Below are 8,522 nucleotides of genomic sequence, written 5' to 3'. Positions count from 1 at the left end.
ATATGCATGTACATACATACATACATCTATATATATATGTATATATATATATATATATATATATATATATATGTATGTATGTATATGTTGATGCATATATGTATATATTGATGCATACAATTTTGATAGATGGAGAAAATGGACATGAAAACCATCTAAAGTGGATCTTGCCGTTCGATTTGATATATGACATGACCCCATTTGGATTTGTAAGTCCAAAGATACGGGGTCCTACTTTTAGGGCCTGAATGCCTGAAATAGGCAGCGCGTTAACGCGCTCCCTATTTCATGCATTTAGGCCTCAAAAGTAGGACCCCATTGTGTTGCCAATGGGGTCCTACTTTTGAGGCCTAAATGCATGAAATAGGGAGCGCGTTAACGCGCTGCCTATTTCAGGCATTCAGGCCCTAAAAGTAGTACCCCGTATCTTTGGACTTGCATATCCAAATGGGGTCATGTCATATATCAAATCGAACGGCAAGATCCACTTTAGATGGTTTTCATGTCCATTTTCTCCATCAACTAAAACTATATTCATCAAATAATGTTATTGATCAATTTTTGGCATACCCCCCCAAAATCAAGACCCCCATTGCAAAGAAAGGTAAAGAACACAAGTGCTTGTTCTTATGCTCATGAGACAACAAAATGCATGACATGGGAAACCAATGGGGTCTTACTTTTGATGTTTGTATGTATGTATGTATGTATATATATGCATGTACATACATACATACATACATACATACATACATATACATATATATATATGTATGTATGTATGTATGTATATGTTGATGCATATATGTATATATTGATGTATATATTGATGCATACAATTTTGATATATGGAGAAAATGGACATGAAAATCATCTAAATTGGCTCTTGTCGTTTGATTTGATATATGACATGACCCCATTTAGATTTGTAAGTCCAAAGATAGGGGGTCCTACTTTTAGGGCCTGAATGCCTGAAATAGGCAGCGTGTTAACACGCTACCTATTTCATGTACTTTTAGGACCTGAATTCCTAAAATAGGTAGCTTGTCAATGTGCTACCTCATTTGGTCCTACATGGGGTCCTACTTTTGAGGCCTAAATGTATGAAATAGGCAGCGCATTGACGCGCTGCCTATTTCAGGCATTCAAGCCCTAAAAGTAAGACCTCGTATCTTTGGAATTACAAATCCAAATGGGGTCATGTCATACATCAAATCAAATGGCAAGAGCCAATTTAGATGTTTTCATGCCTATTTTATCGATTTAATAAAGCTATATGCATCAAATAATGTTGTTTATCAATTTTTGGCATACACCCCCAAAATCAAGACCCCCATTGGAAAGAAAGGTAAGGAACACAAGTGCTTGTTCTTATGTTCAGGAGACATTAAAAAAGAGGCCTGGTAGCCCAAAAATGGCAGCGCATCAATACGCTATCATTTTTGGGTTGCCAGGTCTCTTTTTGTTGTCTCACGAGCATACATATGGAGGTTATTATACAATATAGCTAAGAAGTAGTATTGAAGTAGTTCTACAATTTGGATGCATTAAGAGCATTCATATAGCAAGGAAGAATATAATAATTGAATACATTTTTTTTTCAATACATATTGCTAGTGAGACTACCAAAAAGAGGCTCTACCTCTCATGATGTCTCTGGATACAAAATATGAGATTGCTTGATGCTTGGATTGCAGCTGGAAACGTTGCGTGGGCAAAGCCACTATATGCCTCAAGTGTTGGAAATTGATGTACGGCTCAAGTGCTAGAATGTGCAAATCATGGCCAAAATCAAGGATTCCATGAGGGCTATCCTTTTACTACTACACACATCACCTTTAGTCGAGGGCAGAACCATTCGTCATCACAGCCAGCAAGTTCATGGGACCCCATCCCATGATCCAAGGAATTATTCAAAGACAAAGTATTTCTTACCATTCCCAAATTGAGTTTGCCAATTCTTAATCTGATTGATTTCATTTACTGGACTTGCAATGCTTGCAAAGCCCTTGCTTAAGCTTGAATGAGCCTCTTGATTTTGGGGGTATAATGGTCAAAAATGGCTTAACATGCCCAAAATCAAGAGGCTCATTCAAGCTTAAGCAAGGGATTTGCAGGTCTTGTTTTTGGGTGGCAAAAGCACAAAAAATGACAGTGCATTAAGGTGTTGCCATTCTTATGCTTCCCCCCTCCAAAAACAAGACCCCCAAGCTATTCATTGGAGACACCAAAATGAGGAGAAGGATGACGTGAGGAGTAGAGGAGCTGGCCAATGAGGGGAGGGACAGCCTTGGAATTGCCAGCAACAAGCATGATGCAAGGAGGTGAGAAGGCAAAGAAGCAAGGAAGTGAGGAGGTGAGGAAGCAAGGAGGCGAGGAGGCAAGAGGCAGTCTTGAAGGGCAACAAGAGGGTGGAGGTGGCCAAAAGAGTAAGCAGGAAAGGGAGGGATGGAGATTGCTTGTAGGAAATGCTTGGATTAATGCTACAAATGCCTTTTTTTTTTTTGTGTTTTGCAGCATGAAATTTTTATGGCATTTTTCTTTTAAAAAATACAACATTGTTGTGATTAATTGCACTACAAACAACTCAAGTGGTAAAGCACCATGGATTAGTACAACAATATACATCACAAATAGATGCATACACTCATATACATCACCGATGGATGCATACACTTATACTCACATCAATTTCCAATATTGTATTAGATGGACCCTTAGCATATATGTGTGCATAGAAGACCATTTCCTACATTGATCCCTAATTTCATAGTTAAATTATTCCCTTTCTCACATTCTAACATGTGAAGATTTAATGTACATGCATTATGGGCACATTATATTGCAGTTTATGACTAACATTTTTTATGAATGCATGATACTTGTATATGGTCAAGGAAGGTATATTATCATTTTTGAATGACAAGATTACTCTATGCTCCATTTTATCCTATATTAGAAACTATGATCACTAGATATTACATAAATGTATTGCTCCATTATATCCTATACTAAAAACTATTTTGACCCAAATACATAATGCCAATTGAGGTTAGTACTCATGACAAGTGATGAAAACAATCTAATGGTATGAATGAGATCTTATAAATTTTGGATATATAATATGGGTACTATGTTGATTGAGCTATTTTTCTAAGGGAATATTTTCAACTTAATTACTAAATACATACTTACAATGGTGACCTGATTCCCATCTATATGTATAATCAAGTTTTACTTTGTGTTTAAAAAAAAGCTTTTGCATAAGGTTAAAATTCGAATAGTATTTATATTTGTTTAAGACTACCCATTGAGCTGGCTCCTATCCTTATATTGAACATGATAATGTTCATAAAGATTTTATGAATACAAATAGATAGCATTGGCTCTCTTTTTAGTGGTTGGGAATGAACCCTAAAAGTACCCTAAAACGACTATGTATTCCCTTATTTGTAGCATGGAAGTGATCATGGTAGAGTGGCATAATCCCTATTTTGCTTTTTTCATAGGTTTTTTTGCTACTCATGGTTGGCGGATACACCACGGCATAGATCCAAATAGATATTTGGTTTTTTGCTTCAACTTGCTTGACTAGACTTTCCTTGATGATTGTTCGATTGTGCATCATGAGTAGTCACTGGCTTAATTGATGCATTAAGTGCAATGTTTTCCTTAAAGTTTTTCATACTACAAGATACGAGTTTGCTTATAGGGGTGGAAATAGAAGCTTGTTAACGCCTGGTGCATATTTTTCGTTAGATGCAGCAGGATACTAGTTACAGAGTGTCGGCCAATTATTTCACTTGAATCATGCTCCTCTTATGCTTGAGTTTATGGTCACGTATTGAGTTTAACATAATAGTCTACAGGATACTAGATGAGCACTCAACATAGTGGTTAGATGCATTCATTTCTAGTTCCAATAGAACTATCATTCAGACATTGGTCATAATAGAAGTATGGAGGGCTAAAATCCTTTTTTGGCTCCCTAAGTTTTTTAAAGCATGGTATTGTCCAGATTACATAGGTATTTTCACTAAGCAAAATTAATCCTTATGATGAAAATGTGTTTTTTTTCTTTTGACATAGTTAGTTCTGTTTCCATGTTTTTGGATCGAATGTATGGATGATCTTCTGCAAGCATAAAAGACATGATATGTATATGTAGCTTATGATTATGTTTACATATTTTCAGTCATATATTCTACCTTGTGATCTGTCATTATCTTGCTGTGTGGATGTTCAATCTGAGTAGTGTTTGCTTTTTTTATCGCAAATTTTATGTATTGTTATGTCTCTACCTCTCCACAACGACTCAAATTGATAGTATGGGGATGAAAGAGAAGTTAATTGTGAGTTTCAAGCATGCCTTCATTGTTGGAATATGTTTAATTTGCTTATGATCACATCAATTGTTCCAATGATATTGAGGGGAATAAGATGCTGGATGAGGTTCTCGCTCGCTTGAAACCTATTTAATCTTGCTCGCTTATTTGGGGCTGCTCGCTTTTCTCCGCTCACTTTTTGGTAATCCTCATATCCAAGATGCCACTAGACAGGTGTGGCATGTCGATATTTCCTTTGCCCCTAAAGGGGACCCCTCAAGGGCCATATCAACAATTGCATTTTCCTTGGTTGCACAAGGAAATACATTTTCCTTGGTGCACTAATATATAACTCCAAGAACCAGTGTAGTGGTTGTCATAGATCTCCTTCTGTTTGCCAGTGTGGTGGTCATCATAATTCTCCTGTAATAAGTAAAAACAGGTAACTCCATAACTCCAAGAACCAGCACGGTGGTCACTCCAAGACAAAAGCTACGACAAAAGGTTGCATGGTGATAGGTGGCCATGCCATAGATTGCGATGCCCGAAGTACTGCAAAGATGCAAGATGTAGTCAGAGACCAAAGACTACATTGTGCAAAGCAAGGAAGATCTATCGTGTGTTGAGCTCTCTGCTATTTAGAATAAATAGATTGTGTCTCATCATTATGCTAGTGCAGCTTCATGACATCGGGAAAATTTTGCAGTGAGGGCATGGGTCCGCCCCAAATTTAAAATCTCACCCAACAGCGCATCACGTCACAGCCTCGAGAATAGTTTTGCATTTTGCTACACCCAACCAAACGTTGACCCACACCTATAATTTTCAAGTAGATCTATCAAGGCTAGCTAGCATACACAAGCCACAGAACTGGATAGACTACAAATCAATTGATCAAGGTCGGCATAGTGAGCCTCACAACCGATTCAAGTGGAATATAATACATCTTGTGCATTGTAATTATATATATTATATATAATCATGTTATATATATATATATGTATATAATTGTTATATACATAATTACACTCAAAAAATTAAAATCATTTTCAATAAACATCAAAATATTAAATAAAAAATATAATATGCACTACAAGGCATAGGCCATTTTCCGACAGAAATACCGACGCTTTTTACATTAAAATTTTTTTTTTCACAGGCGCAAACGTCGCTATAAGTGTCGCTAAAAGCATCGGAAAAGGACCGTCGCTATATAGCGACACTGGCAAACGTCGCTATATAGCGACGATGCAAACGTCGCTATATAGTGACACTGTTAATCGTTGCTATATAGTGACACTGGTAAATGTCGCTATATAGCGACGATTAACAGAAGTAAAAAAAAAGGGTTAGTGGGGCTAAACAGGGCTTCCTTTTGGCCCTGTTTAGCCCCACTAATCCTTTTTTTTTTTTTGTAATTACAAAAGAAAGTTTTTTATAACAAAATTTCCCTTGCTTGCAGGGTGATACAAAATTGTTCTTGTGAAATGATGAGTAACAAATACATGTCGGACATATACAACAGTGTTTGTAACAAAATTACCTTGTCGAAAGGGTGATACAAAATTGCTCAAACGAGCGGATACACAAAATGCTACTACCACTACTCATCCGAATCCGAATCATCTTCGTCTTGTTGGCCTGTTCCTTGGTCCTCGACACCTGTGTCTTCTCCCTCGTCCTTGCCACCTGCGTCCGATCCTTGGCCCTGTTGATCACTCGCCTCCGATGATGGGACGCTTGAGCTTTGACCCTAAGAGTGAACCATATAAATTGAAAATTAGATTGGAACTTAAATTAAAAAGTGAGATTACAAGTAGGAGTAAACTTATACCGTGCAAGCAGCCACCTCAACCCAATCGACCGTCGCTCCCATTGCCTCTTGCTCAATGAACCACGGCTTTGTTCCTATCCGAAATGTGTGTCGTGTCTCTGCATCTGTAGGAAGACGACCCATCGCAGCTTGCTGTGGATCCAATTTACGAGAGTTAGAGTTAGCTAAAGTGCATGTAATATGTAAGTAAAACAAATAGAACAATACATTAAATGAGAAGAAGTAGACTTACCACGGTTGCCTCGAATGCATACCGTCCGCTTGCACCACAGTGCGAAGTACCTACGATGTCCAGCCATCTCTTCGCAGCCCTCCTCTGACCCTCGAACATTTTCGGATGGTCCCTATGTTGCTTCTTGAAGTACTTCCAATCAGCTTTGTCTGCCCAGCTGGGTTTAGCCAACCCCTTTGTAATGGAAGTACGCAAGGTTGATCTATGATGCTTCAGGACCAAACCCATGCGCTCTCGCATATAATCGTCATTAAACTCCACATTTGGCAGATTAGGGTATCTTTGTTTTAACTCATCGATCACCGTCTGCTTCTTTTGGGCATCTTGATACCACCAATCGGTATTTATGCCGCTCTTGAAGTGATGACTCATTAACCTCCGCATGGTGGCCATCACTGCTTTGCCCTTTTTATCTTCTATTATCTCTTCGGTAGATGTGATTTGATAGGAGAGATCCCCTGATGAGTAAGGGGGACTGATGGTAGCAGAGTCTGAAGGAGTGAAAGCTGCACGAGCGCTTCCGGAGCGAGGAGTAGCAGTGGGAGTAGGAGAGGGAAAGGGACCTGACTGATACTGTGTCTCTGGACCAAGTGGAGACCTAAAGGAGCATGAGTGTGCTGACTCGTCTACATCTCCCGAGTCAGCACAACATGAGCCGCTCATCCTACTCTTCCTTCCCTTGCAAGAGGCATGCGTAGGTGATGATCCCGTGGTCGAAGGGGCACGAGGGGATGGCTGGGCAGTACATCCACCCGTCGGTGTAGGGGAAGGAATTGCTGAGGTCCTCTGAGAGAGCAGAGAGAAGAATCTCGCTGCCTCCTCATCGCTCATCTGCACTACAAACTCATCGGGACTCCCGACAAAGCCATGCGCGGCTAGCAAAGGAGTTCCCCGAGGGGTAGTCGCAGTGCTACGTGGAAGAGAAGTAGTCGTAGTGCTAGGTCCAAGAGGAGTTGGACCAAGGGTGGTCCTCGGGGTAGTTGCCTGAGAGGAATCAAAGTCCTTTGGAGCATATAGATCGTGAGCTCTCCTCCTGCGAGGCTGTCCATACTCATCGGATGAGCGACGTGATCCCATGTCTAACATAGACACAAACACGAAAACAGAAAACAAAAAAACAAACATAAGCATAAGCATAGGCATAGGCATAGGCAAGAAGAAAGAAGAGGGAATGGAAAGAGGGAAAGAATATGGAAAGGAAAGAAGAGAATGAGAATGAGGAAATAGAGAATGAGAGAAGGGGGAAATAGAGAAGGGGAAAGAGATGAGGGGGAATGAGAGAAGCATAAGCATAAGCTTATGCGAAAATAGAGAATGAGCTTATGCGGAAATAGAGAATGAGAGAAGCATAAGCTCATGCTTATGCTTCTTCCGCATAAGATCATCTCTATTTCCGCATAAGCTCATGCTTATGCATGAGCTTATGCGGGAATAGAGAATGAGAGAAGCTTATGCGGAAACTCATTCTCTATTTCCGCATAAGCTCCTTCTCTATTTCCGCATGAGCATAAGCATGAGCTTATGCTTATGCTTATGCTGCATAAGCATAAGCATAAGCATAAGCTCATGCTTATGCATGAGCTTATGTGGAAATAGAGACTGAGAGAAGCTTATGCGGAAACTCATTCTCTATTTCCGCGTAAGCTCCTTCTCTATTTCCGCATGAGCATAAGCATGAGCTTATGCTTATGCTTATGCTTATGCATAAGCATAAGCATAAGCTCATGCTTATGCTCATGCATGAGCATGAGCTTATGCTTAAGTTTTTGCATAAGCTCATGCGTATGCATGAGCTTATGCGGAAATAGAGAATGAGAGAAGCTTATGCGGAAACTCATTCTCTAATTTCGCATAAGCTCCTTCTCTATTTCCGCATGAGCTTATGCTCATGATAAGCTCATGCGGAAATAGAGAAGGAGCTTATGCGAAATTAGAGAATGAGTTTCCGCATAAGCTTCTCTCATTCTCTATTTCCGCATAAGCTCATGCATACGCATGAGCTTATGCGAAAACTTAAGCATAAGCTCATGCTCATGCATGAGCATAAGCATGAGCTAAACTTAAGCATAAGCTCATGCTTAAGCATCAGCATAAGCATAAGCTCATGCTTATGCTCATGCATGAGCATGAG

This window comes from Dipteris shenzhenensis, chromosome 6 (assembly GCF_047967505.1).
Source record: "Dipteris shenzhenensis isolate YYH24624 ecotype China chromosome 6, Dip_SZ_1.0, whole genome shotgun sequence".
Classification (NCBI taxonomy): domain Eukaryota; kingdom Viridiplantae; phylum Streptophyta; class Polypodiopsida; order Gleicheniales; family Dipteridaceae; genus Dipteris; species Dipteris shenzhenensis.
This window is presented reverse-complemented; position numbering follows the sequence as displayed.